This window comes from Eucalyptus grandis, chromosome 5 (genome assembly GCF_016545825.1).
Source record: "Eucalyptus grandis isolate ANBG69807.140 chromosome 5, ASM1654582v1, whole genome shotgun sequence".
NCBI lineage: Eukaryota > Viridiplantae > Streptophyta > Magnoliopsida > Myrtales > Myrtaceae > Eucalyptus > Eucalyptus grandis.
The window spans coordinates 27622409-27643734 of record NC_052616.1 but is presented as its reverse complement, the minus strand read 5'-3'; the positions used below and the strand labels follow the sequence as shown (position 1 = coordinate 27643734).

The following is a 21326-nucleotide window of genomic DNA, read 5'->3' as shown; positions in this document are numbered from 1 at the left end:
ATTTTAATCAAGTATATCATGATTATGCATGTTGTCGCAGACCAGCTGAGGTGAACCTTGAGAGAATTTAATTAATTGCTAGGTGGAGACATATAACCCTTGTGCAACTTGGCGCTTACACTTCATATGGCTCACCCAAATCCTATGGACCACAACTTGATTTCTCTTTTAATGTATGATTTAATTTTGATCAGAGCTGTCACTAATCTATTCTAGGCCGGTTGTGAGCTAAGTGAGGAAGAAGAGCTCGTCCTACTTCGGCAAATCAAAGAATTTGGACGCAAGGACTTGGTTAAGTTAGTTTTGCCTAATGCCCACCATCAGTAGCCTTTTTTCTTTTTAATAAAAAATTATTTCATTCAATATATTTTCAGTTTTTATTTCTTACCATGTATAAGTACTCTTACAATAAATTTAAACAATCAATGATGAAGTCAAAGAAAAACAAAGAACATAAAAAAGCAACTCAGGCAGTATCGGACAAAACAATACAACGCGCTGTGAACTATTCATAGGAATAGACATGCACTAGTCTAATAAATGAAAATTTCTAATCTATGTCATGAGAAATGAATTATAAATGCAATATTACAAAACTAGCAATAATAAAAATTAGTCTCGTCCTATAATGTACCGCAAAGAAGCCCTAAACTAATCAACATGCTTCTTTTCATACTCTTTTTATATATTGATATGACAAGATTATCTAAATATATATATGAAAAAATTAAAGTAAATTTAATTGGTGGTATATAATAAACGCGTAATCAGAAAGAGACGACATCTAAACTCCAAGCCGGAAGACGGTATGGGGGAAATTGATACCTATTTGACATCTCCGTTTTCACATGTCTGCAGAAAAGACACGTGAATGCAAACTCATGTATATGAAAATGCAATATGCTGGAATTTCATGAAAAGTGACTCGGAATGTGTAACTATATTTTATGTGATGCTAAAACGGACTAATAAACAAAGGGGGATCCCCGAGTACCGCTTCGGCGAAGAGCAAACCAACCGGGAGTGGACTGGATGAACACTGCTCAGACCGAAGACGGTCTGGACAGTGGACATTCGACCTATCCCCGAGTTTAAAAACAGACCCGAAGTGGGCCTCGACAATGCTAGAGCAATAACAAACCAAAGGGACCATCAAGGACCAACCTTGAGAGTCTCAAACAGACCAAAAGTGCTATTAAGTATTATCAAACTCGAGTGAAGTTAGAGTCTGAACATTGACAGTAATATGATAATATTCACTAGCGTACAAAAATAATAAACGAAAGTTGAGAAATAGAAGAAATTGCACATAAGATTTACAGTGGTTCGGCTTAGAGTAAATCTACATCCACTCTCCCACACTGACAGCCTACTAGCTGGATTTCACAAGTCTCTCAATAAGATGTTATAGAAGGGAGTGATGATACTCAGGTTTGTGATATACAGTCACTCTTTCAATGCCTATCAAGGATTACAATTTGTAGCTCATGAAAGACAAGTATATAAGATTGAAGTTCTCTTGGACTTTGGAATTTTTTATTTTGACCTCTCTCTTCTCTTTGGTATCTTGGTCTTCTTCTATACTCCTTCACTTCTAATCTAATGTTGGACAATTTTTAGAGAAATGTTATCCAATCAACCCATTGGACAAAAAAGATTGAGTAACCATTGAGGGATAATATTTTAATCTCCATTGATTTTGTTGCTTGTACAAGCAAATATCGGTTTCCATAAGTAGAGTTCTTCAATGAAGGAAAGTAGCTTGCCTTTGGAATAATTATCAATCAATCAAAGATGATTTGCATAGAGATTTTGTTGCAAAACAGTCTTTAAAATTGAAGATCAGTCAATGCATTCTATTTTGGAAATCTAAGCTAGGTCACTAGCTATGACGATATAAGAAGTGGGGTTTGTGTCTAAACATATCACATAAATAGATTTCGTAATATGATGATATTCAAATTTAGCTAAGAATCTGAAAACATCAAGTAATATGATGATATTTGTGTATAAGCTATTACGTTGATGATATTTCTATATAAGCTCTGTTGATATCCTTACTCTTGCTCTGATGACATTTGCATACAAGTTTTGCTAATATCCTCACTATTGCTTTGGTGACATTCATGCAATAATATTGATGATATCCATGAATTAATTGTCTTTAACTTCAAAGGTGATACACGAACAACAATAGATAGATTCTGAATGTGATAAAAATATATATAGATTTATCCTTCATGAGTAGTTCCTAAAATAAAACACTTATACATTTATCAATATCCATATAACCTTTGGTGATATCCTTAATATTTCCCACTTCCGACGTGAGGTTGGTACGCTTGTGGGCCCATATAGTTAGGCAGTACTTAATGGCCTTTTGTGCGGGCACCTTTGAAACGGGGTCATGTACGGAGGATCCCCACCTAGGTGCACTTTCGCTTCCATCTCTTCGTTTCTTTTTATTTTTAATTTGGTTTTATTTTGATAACTATTTCTCTTTTCTTTTTGCTTTGGCTATATGAGCTCGCAAGGAAATGAGAAATGAGAGAGAACCTTTGTTCCTAGCTCGATCATGACGGCTGGGAGTCTCTTTGAACCCGAGAAGGGCGCTAGTTGAGTATGTAATGTAGACACCGAAGATTTGAGCAAAGTTGACCGAGAGTCAAACTTCATTGAAAGTTGAGTCGAAGGGTATAATTGGGTTGTACTTGTCTAAAGCTTTCCAGAGATACCCAATTTACCCAAATTGAACGGCTACATCTTAAGATATCAAGATCAGAATCACAAAGATCAGAATTTTATGGCAAAAATATCGTAACTTTTGCTAAGTTCATCCATTTGACCCGGCTGCCCAAAATCCACAATCCGAGGTGAACAACATTTTAGCTTTCCGATGGGGAAGGAGAGGGTGGGGGTGGTTTGGGTTCAATTGTACATTATACGGAAAAGTTATGCTCGCCCAAGTTCAATCAAATTTTGGTAAAAATGCGTAAACATTAATCTTCGAGATTTAAAAAAAAAAAAACAATATTGATGCTCCGTCGAAGAGGACAATTACTGGAATATGTACTACTTATTTATAAAACACATTTCTATCCTATTCGTTGTTTAATTCAATTACTTCGGCTAAGTTTAAATTAATTGTTCTGCCTAAGCCTACATCCAGATATAATCATTTTTAGCTTTAAATGTTGACATTATCTATACATAGCACAGGGAAATAACACATAAGTAGGGGATGACATGTAAACAATTTATAAGTTCATTGGGTCACATGGCAACACAATGCCTAGTGTCTTGTCACGTCATAAATACAGAGCCATAGAGAAGTGTCTCGTAGCGAGTATAGAAACCAACTCTCTCTCAACTTCAGCTTTAACTCTGTCATGGATTGGGCGATTTTAGTTGGCTGATCTTCTTCGAAGTTTATGTACTTTAATTTAACTTAATGGTTCAAAAAAATCGAAAGATATTGGTTAAAGTTTTCTATATGTTTTTTAATTTCAAGTCCACGGTAATGTTAATCTTTTACCCAATCTGAGTTTCGCTTTGCAAACAAAATGTACAAAAAGGATCCCTTTTGTTGAGCTGAGAGGGTCCTGAGAGAGAAACTTTAGTTCATTCTTTTGTGGAAATTGTGAAGAAAATGCAGTTCCTCCTACATAAGGAGATCAATAAAGTTGAGATTTTCAAAAAAAAAAAAAAATTAATATTGAATGAGGGTATTTATGCTTTTGATGATATCAACCTGATTTTCTTGGTATTTTCCAGGTCTTGAAATTGCAAAACACGTCGTGCGTGTGAACACACAAACAGAGGAATCTATTTGATGTGGAATTTGGCTGTGTGCAAACAAATTGACTAGACAAACATACGTAGGTGCTTTTGTTTTTGCTTTTGCTTTCACAAGAGGGTCGGACAAAGACTTGAGGATGGACTTGCGTATATTTTAAGCAAAGAAAACTTATTTCATCTTTATTTCTTAAGGAAGTTCACTCTCTCTCTAACTCATATAGACTTCATTGGATTAGTCTTGCTAGTACTCAGATCCACATAAATCAGGTCCATCACAAAATTGCTAATCAAATAAATTGTACATGGATCACCAAAAAATATATGGATGTGATCACAATGGGTCTACAGACCATGATCCATGCAACTATTTTCACGTAATGGTTAGTTGATTAACCGATATTAGTCATAATGCAAACTGTTGCAATTTGTAAAAACTTGAAAAGCTTTATTTCACAATTGACATCCATTACTTTGTGATGTGACAATTGGGGGCCCTCCTAGAATGCGTTTTGGAAAGATCGTAGAAACATCCACGTAAGGACCAAATATTTTTTTCTTTTTTCTTTTTTCTTCTTTTTTTAGCATAATTTTCTTTCTTATTGGAGCCAAACCCAAACTTTTGACTTAATCATGGTTAAAATTGACTGCTTTTCGCCTATGTCAGGAATTTAATCTAGGCGATGACGTCTCTAATGGATCAATGGATTTGAACCTTTCTCTGGCTCCATTGAATGAAGTCTAGATTTATTATTCACACACGCACATACACATAAAATGTTACCATGTCCTGAACATGTCATTATGTCTTTTTTAAGATGGGCACCAAGTTTGAAATATAATATTATGCAATTGTATTGAATCACTATCCGTGCGTGCAGACATCTAAAATATTTTATCAATGTTGATTATTAACTTAATAGAAATATTAGGCTTCTCATACAAGCAACTCAATTTAGGAAACAAGAAGTGAGAGGAAAGAGGCTCGCAGATCAATTTGAATTGCATCCACGATGGACTAGTGGTGGTCCTACTTACGTTATGCTAACTTAGCTAGAAAAACCTATATTTATCACCTAATTTTCTGCATTTGTTGCAAATGTTTTGTATGTGTGATGTACTTTAGATCGGTAGTAAAGAGTAGCATAAATTCATCACATGGAACAACTTTTCAATGCAAGGATTCAGCCTCTACCTCTTGTTCTCCCATGTTTCTTATCTTTCTCTTGTTCTCTCTGAATAGAGCAAGAGTTCCCATTGGCAAGATAGTATCTCCTGCAAGGGTTAATTTCTACACACGACTCGCCTGCAATTGGGAGTATAATTTTAAATGTTATTTTTTAGTATCAACTTTTAAAATATCAAAGTTGTGACTATTTGAGCTTTCTACACAGTAGTGGCGTGGGTACTGCATTGATTGACTTAAAATAAACATCTCAACAACTAGGCTTCTTGCAAATATCCAGCTCAAAGCGTGAGAAATACCTGTCCAGACCTTGACCCTTGGATCACGTGCAATCATAATCATTAAAAACTCAAGGGAGTTCTGTAAACCCAGGTGACTCACAGCTATGGTTGACTCCAGGTCACACCGATTGTGATTGAACAATGTCAAGACAAAAAATTTAACCCCGAAATACACGCATATGTATATGTATCAGCATCACAGTGGCTCCTCCTGCAAATATGGCCAGACAAAAAGTCTCCTCCAAAATCAATGAAAAAGGATCGTTGTCCAATGACTAATGATACTTGGAAACTACTGGAGACAAGGAAAAGTAGGGCAACTTAGGCTTTGTTTGTTTGATGGAAAATAACTCGTTTCGTGGAAAATGAACAAGTCAAGGAAATCATTCTTTGCCGTTGAAAAAAACACTTTCAAAAGTGTGGAAAATATTTTTACTTTTCAGAAAGTGCAAAACATTTTCCATAATTTCTTTCACCTCACTTTCTTTCACCAAACACATTTTCTTTTTCTTTTTTCTTTTTTTTTCTTTTTTTTTTTCTTTTTAAAAAAAGATTTTTTAATTATTTTTTATTTTTCTTTTTCCTTCCTTTTCTTTTCTTCTTCCTTGGTTGGTCGTTGGCCATAGGCCAGCTCGAGCCTCGCCACAAGTCAGCAAGGCTCAAGCTCACTAGATACCGGCTTGAGCTCGCCAGCTTATGACAAGGCGAGTGAGGCTCTATCTTACCTAATCCAATGAGCTCAAGCTCACCCTTGCCAAATTTGGCAAGGCCCAAGCTCGCCTAGCTTGCCGGATTTGATAAGGCTTGAGCTCGCCCGACCCACCATAGGTGAGCTCGAGCTCGCCAACCTTGGCGGAGCTCAGGCTTGCTTGATCGACTAAGCCTTGAGCTCGCCGATCCACGTCTTGGTTAGTCACCGAGTAGCTAGCCATCATCAAGGCACGTGGCGGTAGAGGAAGGAGGAGGAGGAGAAGGAAGAAGAATGAAGGAAAAGAAAAGAAGAACAGAAAAAATAATAATAAATTAAAAAATCATTAAAAATTCAAAATTCAAAATTAAAAATATATAAATTAAAATTATTTTTATGGTCAATTTAGAAAAATTCAAATTCAAATTTTTTGGTAATTTTTCTAACAAAATCAAATCAAATACCAAACAGTGAAAATTTCCACTTCATTTTTAAGTCTTAGTCGAATATTGAAAAATATCGTCATCTTTTTGGAAAATATTTTTAGTTTTTGCAAGATGAATGGAGCCTAGTGAATGGACAATGCAATCAAGGTCAGTGACCGATGGTTTATGGTTTTGCACGGTACTCATTGTTGTGACTTGTCTGCAAGGAAATAAAAGTCGTCCTTCGAAAGTGACTTGTCTGCAGAAAAATCATTGTTGTGACTTGTCTCCTTTCTCTTGATTATTATTCTATTCAACTAGAAACCGATCAATTAGGTTTTTCTAGCTTCGCTAGCATACCGTATTTTAATTCAAGCTATGCAATTCGAACATGGGATCCCAGTCTAAACGCTTTTCCTAGTGCCTTTTCATTTAGACATATATAGGATTATAATAACATAAGATGATGTAAAGTGGTTTGGCTCCAAAAACATACTATTTTGCGCGACCTCTAAGATAGCATTGTGGATCCCCTCTATATCTTTTTGTCTGTTTTGGTTTTGGAGAGAAATCTCTTCATCGATTTCTAGGCAAGTAAATAGCAGACTGTAATTGCTTTTGTTCTGCTTATTAACTTGAAAAGGTTTAGCTTTTCTCGGCCGGAGCCACACTTCCATTCTGCTTTTGCTAAGCCAAACAAAGTAGTTCTTATATTTAATCCAGATTCGCGCTAATTGGCATGATCGATTTGCCTTTATTCCACTTACTACTTTTTTTTCCTTTTGTCAAGGCAAAATTGTGAAATGTAAATATGGCACCAAGTCTGCTTCTGCCCTTGAGAGTCGTAGATTGACCGTAATGCATGATGTACAGACAATTGTTTGTGCAATCCCGCAAAAATTTTCCAAAACTACCGATGGCCTCTGCACTTTATGGCCTTGTTATATTCATGATGTGGGAATAATTAGCGTAGATAAGAACTAACATTCTTTTTTTCATGGAAAAGAAAATGTTATCTCGTTGTAACTTTAATTCCCTATTAAATTTTTACTATAATCTTTTGTCCATTATCTGTTTGCGCAATAACTAGCATGAGAGAGAGAGAGAGAGAGAGAGAGAGAGAGTACAAAAATGGAAAAAACATAGAAAACAAAGACAAACAACCGTGAATCCAAGTGCCTACAAGGCCGGAGGCTGTAGAGAGTGATGGAAGCAGAGCTCGACGACTGGAGACGATGGCCGAAGGTGATAGGCAGAGTGGAGTTCGAGGGCGGTAGATTGTTGTCGATGAAGAAAGTTAAGCTTTGGAGGTGTGAGTGCATTCAGGAACAAGAGTACTGCCGGTACCAATTTTGAGGATAACGTTTGTGTGCCTGGTGTTTTTTTAAGATATAAAGTGGTGTTTTGGAAAATAGAGGATGAAAAGTAGTAGTAATATGAATAGTGCGGACATATTCTAGTACTTTCCTAACAGAAGAATAAGAGAACTTAATGGAAATTAGTGCGCACTAAGTTGGTCATGTATATTTTTTACCTTCTTAAAAGAAATAAATCTCTTTTACACGCTCTATGTATATATTATTTGATCAAAGAGAAAGATTATTATCTTGTAAAATATTTTGATTGGAAAAATTCTCTCAAATGATGAAAATTGTCAATGACATCAAGGATTCAAGATCAAATGGTTAAGTTAAGAATAGCAGTTCTAAAAACTCCCTATGAAATTAGTTTTAGTCCGAAACAAGTTTTTCCATCTCTGCGAGAGGACCCATTTTCCAACTTGAGTGTTCAATGTCACTTTCACTGAGATTGACTTATTTAATTGATCAATTACACTGAATTTCGTTTACCTTGCAATTCACTATAACTAATCTTCCTGGTAACTTTACACACGGTGAACTATGTGGCATTTTTGGCCATGTATGCAAAAAAAAAAATTAAAAATTAAAAATAATAGAAAATAATTAACGCAGAGAGAGAGAGAGAGGGAGAGAGATGGCATTTTTTGCCACGTAGGCAAAAAACTTGAAAAAGGATAGAAAATGAGAGCGAGAGAGAGGGGCTTAACATCACTTTCCACAAGGTGATTCCACTTAAAAAATCTCATTACTATTTTTTTGAAATGTCTAAACTTTAAATTGGCTTCATCATTTGAAAAGTCAAAAAGTGTTGGTTAAAGTGTTGTATATACTTTAATTTCAGGTCCATGCTAATTTTAATCTTTTACCAAATTTGAGTTTTGTTCTGCATACATGTAATAGATCCTTTTTATTGAGCGAAGGAGTCGTGATAGAGACTTTAGCTAATTCTTTATGGAAACTACGTGGACATTGTGGTTCCTCCTTCACAATGATTCCAACAAAGTTGAGATTTTTGAAACATTTTATTCTTGAATGTGTATCTTTGTGCTTATCTTGGTGCTTTTTTTATGATATCAACCTGAGTTTCCTAGTATTTTCGAGGAACTGAAATTGCAAAACACATTGTGCTTGTGTGAAATTGACTAGACAAAGCATACTTCAATGCTTTCTCTTTTGCCTTCACAAGAGGGTCAGACAAAGACTTGACGATGGACTTGTGTATGTTCTAAGCAAAGACAAAATGTCAAAAATTTGTTCTTAATTCGAACTATGCAATTCAATCATGGCATGAATCCTAGAATCCCAATCAAGATATTTTTCATAGTGCATTTCTATTTGGACATACACAGAATAATAATAACATAAGATGATTTAAGGGGATGATTCAAAAACAGATTATTTCAATTGGCACATTAGGTCCACTCAAATTTACAAAGCAAGCATAATGGATCTCTTCCTTCATTTCTAGGCTAGAAAAAGCATTGATTTTGTTCTGGTAATTAAATTAAAAAAAAAAAAAAAAGAATTAACTTTTCTCAGCTGGAGCCAAATTCCATTCTACTTTTGCTAAGCCAAACAAAGCAGATCTTCTAACTTTCAATCTAGATTCGCGCTAATCAGCGTGATCAATTGATTCTTACCTTTATTTCACTTACTACGCTTGATGTACCACTAAAATGCCAATTGTTTATGTTTTTTTTTTTTTTGGTAAAGAACCAATTGCTTATGTTTGGTGTTCACAAATCTTAATTTTCAATTAGAATTTTGTTCATGACCACCCCCCCCAAAAAAAAAAAAGATCTAGCTCATTAATATTATATTTGAAAGGCCCACAATACTAATCAAGTTTTTATTATTTTGTTCAGTAAAATATTTGATAGTAACAAAAAAATAAAGGGTGAGTTATTTAAGATTTGTAATTTACATATATAATTACATAAATGCAAAGGATAATATTTGAACTTATTGAGCTAAAGCTTGAACTCATTTTATAACGGTGATTGTATCGAGTTAGACTTGAGCTTGAGCTTGAGCTTGATATCTTGATTTTCTTTTGGTCAAGCTCCAACTAGAAATTGATTTCTCTATAACTTGAGTGGAGTTTTGAGCGATCTAACATTTGATAGGAGTTGAGCTCGAGCTTCACACTAATGGAGTATTATACATCTGAACATTGGTAGGTTTTTTTTTTTTTTTTTTGGTCCCCACTCTATTCTTACATCTGAACATTGGTAGGTTCCCTCCCGAGTGTGGGGATTTGAACCATTCACCTCAATGGTACTGAAAAGAATATCAATAGTCGTTAAAATCATAAATAAAAATTCATGTCATTCTAGAACTATGTAGGGGTTGAAAGACAAGCCCATGGAAAGAAATATGAACATGCTGGCGACTCTCGAATATTTGTGCTTAATTGTTTCTACGAGTAAAAAAAAAAACTCAGTAATAAATAAATAAATAAATTTAAAAAAAAAACACTTTAACTCAGAATGTACAAGAAGGATAATTATTGCGTGAAAACTCATTAAGAGGAAGTCTGCTGACATAATGCAACTCTGGCTTCACAACGCTATCTTCTTCTGAACTGAAGCACTTAAACTGTCTTAGAACATCAACTTTTAACGTAACCCCACTTTGTCCTTCAAATCTCCACGAGCTCTTCAAAGTAAAAAGGCATGCTGCCTGATACCCTCAAGAACAAATTGAAAGTAAAATGATTGCTTACCGGACAGACCAGACCAGTCATGTAAAATTGTTTAGGGCTGGGCAATGGGCCATGTCAGCCGTGTGGTCCAGACCCGTTGTGCTCCTAGGCCAAATCACGCTCATGGTCCCTAATTAGCCGATCCTGGCCCGACAAATTTTTGATGGACCAGTTGAGGCCACATGGGCCCAACCTTAAGGAACTTTGGGGCTCCAAAAATACAGTCATTGGACAGTCACTTATCTAGTGACCCAATCCGGCCCAACGATGGGCTAGTCACTTGGTCAGGGAATGGCCGGAAGGCCCCCAATAGTTGGTTCGGGTTTTCATTAATTTTCCTCAATTACTTTGTTTATAATTCATATATTTTTTTTTTTTGGTTTTTTTAAAAAAAAATCATTAAATTAAAAACAACCCAAGGTCGAGCCAATAGTTCTTTGACCCGACCTAGTGTCCACTCCTACTGGCAATTGGAGTTCGGGTCAGCAATTTAAAGGGAAAGAGAGGGAAGATACGGTGGATGGTCCTAAAACCCTATCGGCAACTATATTTACTTTTGCTATAGGAAGTAAGAGTGTAAAGGAGGAGGTGGTCTCGTGCAAAAAAAAAGGAGGAGGTGGTCACAAATCCTCAAAATTCTCTCCCAAAATCCCTTGGGCTTCTCCACCCAAATCCTCTGTTTAAAGAAGCAGAAGTAGCAGCAGAAGAAGAAGAAGAAAATCCATCGGAATGTTGGAATGTCCGCATCAACAAAGAACAATACGGTTCAGCAATCATGGGCATCGAATTCAGAGCAACTCGACTTGGCAGTCATGGCAACGAGAAACCTCTACGGTCTTTTTTTCTTGAAGTACAAATCGCAAGATCTCTTTACAACCTCTAGCCATGGTTCCAAAAGTTTAACAACGAAAGTCTTTGATACAAACTATTTTATATTTCCATATGGAGAAAGAATGAAACTTGAGCTTTTTGAAGGAAATATAGCTCTTATGGTATTTCTTAAGTACTTGAAGCTGTGAAGGACAAAAAAAAGAGTAATAAAAGAAATTTTTTGACTAGGAACTAGCCAGATTTGTCCCTGGTTTATTTACTTGTCACTCTTGAAAGTGGAGGTTACGATTGTCCTAAAATGCATAGTTAATGCCTCTTAGCAGGAAAAGCGTGCTATACGTGACGTTGTGTAAGTAGATGTCGTTTATAAGATGGAGAGGCCCTATCACCATCTTCTGTCACCATCTAAGAAAATGTTGTCCACGGTCACGTGACAACTTTGTAAAACTGAAAGAATTCTTTGCTCCTTCCTTCCGAGACTCCCATAGCCCCTAACTTCATTTTCCATCACCGTCTTAGGAAAGCAACCGTTCGCCTATGCATGTGACAATCACAATCGCCAACCCTCATCCCTCTCCTCCTCTTAGTTCTCATTGTCGTGACTCTGTGGAGAGAAAATGGATTTAGAAGTAACCAACGGTCCTTAATCGGCATAAGTTCTTTGAGGCTCTTACTTCGCACAATATGGGAAGTTCACTTCATTTTATTAACCTATCAAAACTGAGTCGCTGGTAGCTACTAAGACCAGTTAGAGCCAAGTGAGATGTAGGAATATACTTCACATCCTACAATCAAAGATTTAAGTATGGAGACTTAATTACACTAGTTATTCAATTAATATCATTTCGGTATCTAAACTTGATTATTTGTCAACCAAGTGTCACATGCAATTTTTTTTTATATCCAATTATGAATTCTAACATTCTTATTTATTAAATGTACATGCAATGTTTTGCGTTTATTATGATCATAAAATGCAATCTAACCATTCAACTAAAATGAGGAAATCACCACATTGAATAAAAGAATCATTTCATCAAAGATAGTAATAAAAGAAAGAGTAAAAGATACAAAAAAAAATTAATAAAAAAGACAATAAAATAATCCGATGCAAGTTGAGCAAAGAATATAATATGACATTGTTATTGAGTATCAAGACAACAACCCCATGAGTTAAATTCAAAACAAATCCAATTTCTTGAGAAAAGGCTAATCTATCTAAACCCAGGTTATCCATTAAAATCCCTAAACTATATGTATACCAACTATATGAAACTAAATATAATATTAAAATCTACAAACTAATGAAAGCCTGTTTTTCTAATTATTTTCACATTTTTTGTAGTAGAAATGTTTTATTTTTATTTTATTGGGCCGGCCTGTACGCAAGCTTGATCTCTAGGTCGAGTGGGTTAGAATTTAAGAAAACATGTAGGCCCTTGTAAACTAAATGGGCTTGCTTGGTAAAGCCCAACCTGTGTATAGCCAAAACAAAGTCCAGATCTATCGGACCAAATTAGGCTCATATTCACCAAACCAAGCTAAGCCCAATGTCATTAAGCTAATAAAACCCAAAGCTCATTAAGCCTAATTAAGCCTATTTTTTTTATTCTCTATTTTTCTCTTTTCTTCTCCCTTTCTTCAATTTTATTTTATGCACTATGTCTCCTCACTTTGAATTCGGTGCTCTAAGCCAAAGAAGCTGTGAAATAGCAGTTGCCAAAATGCCGTGACTGCTCAAAATTCGTGATTGGAAATCGCAAACCCACCTGATGAATTGTTCTATAAATGCCGCATCCCCATATGAGAATGAGACTATTGCAAGGATTAACTACAATAGCTGGATGATAGGCCACTCTCAGAATCTGCAGTTAAAATTCTGATTGGAGGTGCACAACCCTAGTCTTGGGGAGAGATGATAGAATTCGACGAATGAAGAGAATTTCTATGGGGTCTCTTCTCGGCATCAGAGACTGATGGCCTTGCCTTGGAAGCAATGGACTTTAGAAGCGAGACAGTTATAGTTGGCTTTTTCCCATGCTGACCTCTGCTATCGAGAAGATCTTCAACAGCTTGAAGTTGTGCATCTGAAAGCAGAGCTTGAAGATCCACTTTGCTGAATCCTTCTATCATATGAGCTATATCATCAAAGTCCACATCACTGGCCAAAGGAAGCTGCACAAGGGCATTAAAGCATACACTTAGCAAAACTTCAACATTGCCTGATGGTTGCCATTTTCGCTGACTGATCATAAAGAAACGGAGAAATATAATTAATTGAATCCACCCAATATGTTCCTAATTAGTGAAAAGAAAAGAAAAGGAGAGGATGGTGATGTCTCAGAGAGGTTATACTAAATGATACCCAAAGGTAAGTCTTAGTCCCGTCTCATGGATTTTCAGTTATAAAAGCCTTTCTCATTTTATTTTTTTTCTGAGCATTATCGGTAGATGTTAAAGCTACCAGTCTCAAGGTCCAAGGTTGAAAGTGATTTACTACTGAACATCTACACTTTACCTGAGCCTCAGCTGAGCATGTTGCAGAGTCAACCCACAACGCCTTTTACAATGTTCTCTTGTAATTGACAATGTTTAGGGTGATTTGGGTGCAAGGACTTTTAGAGAACTCCACGGAGAAGGGGTTTTAACTTTTAACTCAACGTGTTTCGCCAAATGTACTCTGTCAGATGCCATAAGTTCTAAACAAGATCTTAGCTGCTTAAATCGACTCTGTTTCTAACTCTTTTTGTTTGTTTTAAGCAATTCTTTGTTCATATGTAATCTTTCCGATGCATCTTTTTGGAAAAAGTAGGATTGCGGTGATATAGTTCTTTAAAAGTAATCCCATAAATTTCAATATGTACAACTTGTTTCTGACCATGTAAAAGATGAAATACTAAAATCAAAAAAATTGGCAGATGGATGGAAGCTAAGGTCCTGCTTGGTAAATTTTATTTCTGTTCTTCGGAATAACTATTTCTGTTCTTTTGTTCCAGAGAATGAAAAAAGAATAGAAACATGTTTGGTAAAGTTTTCATTCTTATGAACAAAAGATCTATTTTTTTTTTTTTTTTGTTATTGTGAACAATTTCTAGAATCTTTTTTTCTCTTCTCTTCTTCTCTTTTCTTCTTCTCTTTCTTTTTCTTCTTCTTCTTTTTGGTCGGTTGCCGGGCTTGGCCATGGCTCGCGTTGGCGATTGACTAGAAGGGGGTCGACGACCTTGCCGGAGTGTCGCCGGCCCCTAGAGATGTCAAGTCACGACGAGGCTCGTTGGCTCGAGCTTCGCCGTGGCTAGGCGAGGCTCGCCTCGCCATCGGCGAGGCATCTACCTCACCCATATCCTTGAGGCCGAGGCTTGTCGTGGCTAGGTTGGCCTCCGACGAGCTCGCTAAGCCTCGCCCGGCCTAGTGAGGCCTCCAAGCTTGCGGACCTCGCCTTGCCAATCGCCAGCCATGACGGTGGTCGATGATCAGCCAAAGAGAAAAAGAAAAAGGAAAATAAGAAAATATAATAAAAAAATTAAAAAAATCTAAAAAGTCAAGCCAAACATGTTTCTATCCCGGGACTAGAAATTTTGAGAAGTTACCAAACCCGTTCTTTTGCTAAAAAATTTGTTATCGAGAATAGAATTAAAAAATAATAATTTCTGATAAAAATTGTTCTCTCGAACAGAGTTATTACCAAACACGTCCTAAGTTTTTACCTTCTGGGATAAAAGTTATGAAAATATCCAGCCTCTCCTCTATAGAAGGAAAATCACAGAACATAAGTTGAGCCAACCAGGTCTCAAAAGTGCGATCTGCTGCTTCTCATCAAATGCAACACATAACTAGACAATGATAAAATAAAGAAAAAGCATCCTTGGAAAGAAAAGTGAATCAGAATCATTAGTAAATAGATGAACCCATGAACCCTGCGCAAAACAAGAGAGCACTTCACGCGACAAATGTCATGATGACTGAGAAATTGCATATGCTTGATGTAACAAGACTCAAACGGTCGGAATCAGTTGATGCCATTGTAAAGGCTCAATACTAGCATAATACACATCTTGCAAGCTACTTCAGCAACTGAAAAGTAATTTATGCAATCCCATCATTTGTTACCGACTTTTTGATAAATATCTAGTTTATCCAATACTGTGCATCCAATGTTAAACAATTCTAAATCAAGGAAAAGTCACGTCTAGCATTTTATTCTCTACCTTGAAGGTTATTACATAGTATCCATACTGAATGCTTCGTAAAAAATGTTTGTCAAAGTGTTCATAATGGCCATGCAATTTGCAATAACAATTGATAGTTAGTGTGCTATCAGAAGAGAATACTTTTTGTTATCATATTATACAAAATTATTACCTTTTTTCCGCCAACACAAACGCACTGGTTAAAACTGCAATACCATCTAATTCAGTAAAAAAATGCACCAATAGTGACTCATAAAATTAGATGGATTTCACATGACCACCTTATAATTACTATTGAATGCAAGAAACTAACTTGATTAATGACATGGTCAGTGACCCTGTATTATCATGCCCCCTCTTTGGAGCAGTGGAATCAAATTCATCAAAAAAGAGAAGGCAAGGTGTTGCAGCTACTGCCTTCGAGAATATGTCAGAACCTGTAGTTTTCTAATTATCATTACTCTCAAATATTCAAAATCTCCATTTTGCTGACAAAATCAAGGATCATAATAACACTACATCATTTCACGGATGGACCAGTTACAGGAACAAATCAACGTTGAAGATATCTAGACAAAACATCAAACGGGACACGAGGGACTCTCGGCGAGATCCATTTTTTAACTTCAACTAATCGAGATCAATAAAATCCCGAGGATTCTCCCTTCGACTGAAACGAAACTCACGGACCCGCTTCAGACAGCTTCGCTCTCCTATATCTCGGTTCGAAGGTGGATGGACACAGATACCGAACAATGGAGCAGAGCGATGAGGAGATTCTGACCACGTAATCGACTCTAAAGGTCGATCGGAATAGAAACGACCTGGCAGGGGTAGTGCCGATTCCTATCCTCCTTGGTTCCCTTCAGCCGAGCTCTTCGATGGCCAAATCCTTTTTCAAGCGAGCGTCCAGCATCCTCTCCTTCTCGCTCTCGGCTGACTCTCTTTCTCCCCCCGTGAATCTCTCTCCAGCCTATCTCTCTGCAACTTGCCTCTTCGACGGCCGCCCTCTCCGAAATCCGGCGGCGTCTCTCCTCCTCCTGTTATGCGAACAGGATCCTCTTGAGGCGAGCATCCTTTCCGGCGAAGATGTTCCTCGGCGAGCACCTCCTATCTCATCATTTCCTCTCGGATCAGCACGCTCCCCTCACCTCACCGATCGAATCTTTCTGTCATTTCTCTCGCACGCCAGCTAGCGCGGCTCTAGAAGGTGCTGGCTTACAGCTCTCGTCACGGCTTGTCGCGCCTCCTTCGCTCACAGACGCACGCACGCTTGGCTTGTCTTTCTTCCTTGCGTCACGGACGCTGTGCTCGCTGGGGAAGTTGAGGGGGAAGCGCGTGAGGGAAGAGGGAAGTTGAAGCTGGGGCTGGGCTTTCTTTTTGTTTGGTTTTATGATGGGCCAAGAAAATACAAAAGGAGATGGGCTAAAAAGGAAATGAAGAGATGGGCCCAAAGAATTAAAAGAAATGGGTTGGACTAATGGAGGGAGGAGGCTTAGAACTTCTTATAGCCAATAGAAATAATAGGCCGGTTGTTAAGGCCATTAGGGAGCATACGTCGAGGACCACACGAAGGCAACGACTAAAAAATTCGCAAAAGAGATTATTTTATTTGGCGCCTTAGCTCAACACAAAGCCCAGCAATTTGGGCTCCTGCCATTCGCGGAAATGATTGTAGGATTTTATGATAAATAAAACATACATTCAAAAGGTTACAATTATTTATATATGAAATGAAAAAAGATTCCACAGCCCTCGGATTAATCATGCGATTATTTTCATCCATTACATAAGCGGTAAAGTGAGTCTAACAATCATGTCAGAATACACAGGTACGTTTTTCAACAATATGCATGAGTTCACAGTTTGTTATAGGTTTGTTATGTTTAAAAAGAAAAAGAAAGACTCTTAACTCGATTCAGTTACAACTAGCTACATCTTATGCGGCTAAACATTCAAAAAGGCAAAATGCCAAATAAAGCACCTTTGACTTAAGCTTTTTGGCTCTTCGTTATCATATCATCTCGCAAATTTCTTTGCGCTCTCTGGCTCCATTATTGAACTCCGTCCGGTGAAAGCTGAGAAAATTTACGAGAGCATACACCAAAGGATGTTTTCTTCAAGAAAAGCAAACGTCATGTCATTATCAACAAAGCTTGACTTGAATAACTACTACTGCCAATCCAACAGCCCTTTTCATCATCATATTACTTCAATTAGACAACAGTTTCATGAAAACTCTTTCAAGCCAAGAACAAGGGAAAAAAAAAGCATATTCACATAAAGACTCGCTATGACAATACTTATGAATTGCGCCTTGAAATATCATATCAACAGGGAACAAAGTAGCGTTATAGTACAGATGATTACATTAGAATTTTTTTGATACGAAGTTTTTCGAAAATAGATGGTGCGCCACACCATTGACCCACCGAAGAGATTGTTCTACCCGGCTAGGAGTACTCAGGCTCATGTCCCTCGCCAACGCCAAGATCTTGAGTCCATGATTTGTTACGCTTTTTGGTTTCTCAAATGAACAACATTTGGGTAGAGGCAGTAGCTTATTGCAATCACAGATGAAAGGATACAAAGATGGATTTCCACAGCTAAGTGGTAAACATTGTCTCCTCACTTTGAATGCGATGCTCAAAGCCAAAGAAGCCGTGGAAATAGCAGCTGCTGTGAAAAGGCAATCTTTTCATCCTCATTTCTTCGATTTTCTAATGCAAAGGGATCGCCCCAGCAACTGCTCACTGTTTGAATTTTCAGACTGTAAACTGAAAAACCAACCTGAGCATGCCATCTTATTGATTTACTGGCCAAGATGAATATCCTAGACATGAAGATGAAAATGTTGTTGGCAAGGATTAAGCTGTTTGACATTATTGGACTCACAAAAATTAATAATCGAATAAACTACTAGGCTTGGTAGACTATTCAGAGGAGGTATGCTGATCAATGATCTATTGACGTCCAAAGATGCGTTATAAGCAACTGTCAAATTCCCCAGTTGAATATTTTGATTGGAGATGCACAATTTGTAGTTTTGGGTAGAGATGATAGAATTCAAAGAATGAAGAGAACTTTTGTGGAGTCTTCTCTTCTCGGCATCTGAGATTGACGAGCTCGCCTTTGAAGCAGCGAACTTCAGAAGAGAGTCCGTTATAACTGTCTTTCCCGCGCTTGAGAACTCTCTCCGCTTGCAGCTGTGCATCTGGAAGCAGAGCTTGAAGAACCGTTGATTATGATTAGATCAATTAGTGTAGCATCCAAGTCCACGTCACTGGCCAAAGGAAGCTGCATGAGGGCATTGAAGCAGACAATTAGCAAAACTTCAGCGACGCCCATTGTTGCCATTTTAACTGCTTGATTATGTTGAACTGTTGTAATAGGATTAAATGAATTCGCACAACATGTTCCTCATTAGTCTCAAGAAAAGAAAAAGAGAGGGATGACAATGTCTTTGAAAGGTTTATACAAAATGATACTCAAAGGTAAGTCCTAGTCCTGTTTCATAAAAAAAAGCTGTAAAGGCCTTTTCATTTTTTTCTTAGCAACATCAGTAGGTGTCAGATCTTAGTTTCAAGGTCCGAGGTTGAAAGTGATTTACCATTGCACATCTAAACTTACCTAAGCCTCACCCAAGCGGGTTGTAAATCCAACCCACAATGCCTTTTACAACGTTTTCTTCTAAAAGTATTGTGTCAGATGCCTCGAGTTCTAAACAGGATCTTCAGCTGCTCAAATTGACTCTGTTTCTAGCTCTCCCTATTTTTCTTTTTTTAACAATTCTCTGTTCATATCTAATTTTTCCGATGCATCCTCTCAAAAAGTTATGCAGATATGAAGTTCTTTAACAAAGTAATCTCATAAATTTCAATCCGTACAACCTATTTCGAACCATGTCAGAGATGAAATAAACTAAAAGCAAGTGCTGGCAAATGGATGGAAGCTAATTTTTTACCTTCCTTGATAAAAATTAAAGGATATCCAGCCTCTCCTGTATTGAAGAAAAATCACAGAACAGAAGTGTTCAAGCCTGCCAGGTCTCAGAAGTGCACCATCAAGTAAGTCCTGGTTTACTACTTCACACCAAATGCAACTCGATTAGAACTAAAAGCACATAATTGGACAACTACAAAATAAAGAAACAGGATCCCAAGAAAGGAAAGTGAATTGGAGTTATTATGAGATAGATGAACTCATGACTCCTAAGGAAAACAAAAGACCACCTCATGCCACAAAGATGTCATGACAGGCATGAGAAATCGCCCTATGCTTGATGTCACAAGACTATCAAAATCCATTGATGGTGTTGTAGAGGCACAAGTCTAGCTTAATACACTTCTTGCACGCTACTTCAGCAACTGAAAATTTATGCAATCCCATCTTTTGTTACCTTCTTTGATACATATGTAGTTTATCCAATAACGTGTATATGGAGTTAAACAGTTCTAAACCAAGTAAAAGTCAAGTCTAGCATTTTATAGTCCGCCTTAAAGGTTAATAACATAGTCTCCATGGTAAATGCTTGGTGGAAAATGTTTGCCAAAGCATTCATAATGGCTGTGCAACTTCAAATAGTAGTTTACAGGTAGTGTGCTATTGGAAGAGTGTGCTTTTGTTACCATGTAAGATGAAATCATTACCTTGGTAGTGTGAACGGCAATGGACTGGTTAAAACTTCAACACCATCTAATATAGTAAAAAACTGCACCTATGAATAACAAACCATTAGTGAGTCATACCATTGAATATATGTCACTTGACCACCTTATAAGTGCTATGAATGCAAGAACCTGACTTGATTGATGACATGGTCAATGAAACCCTTATTATTTCTCTTTGGAGCAATGAAATCAATTTCATCGAAAAAGAGAAGGCAAGGAACTGCAGCTGCTACCTTTGAGAATATATCCAGAACCTGTATTTTCTAATTGCTGTTGCTCTCGAATATTCAAAATTTCTCCCTTTTGCTGACAAAATCAATGCCATCAATGTGCAAAATAGAAAATCCAATGGACATTTGATCACCACTTCCAAATTTTTAGTGGAGAAAACCTCCAAATATTTCACATCTTTAATCTTTCTCTTAATCAAATAGTCATAGACGATCCTCTCATTCATGCATTAGAAACTCATCAACCTTTTTAACTTGGCCTCTTTAGTGGCTATGGGAGGATCCTCATTGCTGCTGCTAGTTATCCTATTTCAACTACTAGCATACCTGAAGAGACTCTATTAAATACATACAAAAGCAATAGAAGAAAGCACAAAAATATGAAATGTCCAGAAATAACAAAGTATAATACAAGATTGCACAATGGAATTCAATCAGCATCAATGCAGTTGACAATAAGCCTCTTATAGCTTGCTCAGCGATACCAATATACTTATTCAACAGCTCAGTCTTTCACTGATATGGATTGAAGAGAACAAGCTGCTGCTGCAGCTACTAGCAATGTGTGTCTTACCAAAGCCCAGATATCCATTTAAAAGAACATTTGACCATGGCCTTAGAGGAGCTTGCCCCAAAACATTTTTTCAGCAAATATAAGAATGATAGACACGAAGATGAACTAGGTTTATTTAACAAGTTAACAATGACCACATTTTAGCAGAGTGAGATAGAGAGAGAGCAAGATGAGGAAAGGTGTAATGAGTCACTAGAAAGAATAAACAAAAGCTACAACTGAGAAACAACCAATGTAGTTATACAAGCTTTCTTGAACAAAATCCATGCATAATTTAGCTCACTTGCAAGAATGCATTAGGGAAACAATGGTAGGTAGTTAAGCCCCACAATCTCAAGTAATCCCATCATCTCAGTGAAGATTCTGTAGAGGATGACCATGAGCTCCCTTCACT

The 21326-nt window shown here is 37.0% G+C and overlaps 1 protein-coding gene across 2 annotated transcripts in view; it reads right to left on the bottom strand.

The window, feature by feature from the left end:
• Positions 1-21326, bottom strand: part of LOC104444661 (disease resistance protein RPV1) — a 90907-nt gene that overhangs the window by 44978 nt on the left and 24603 nt on the right. The gene's annotated exons all lie outside the window — the stretch shown is intronic.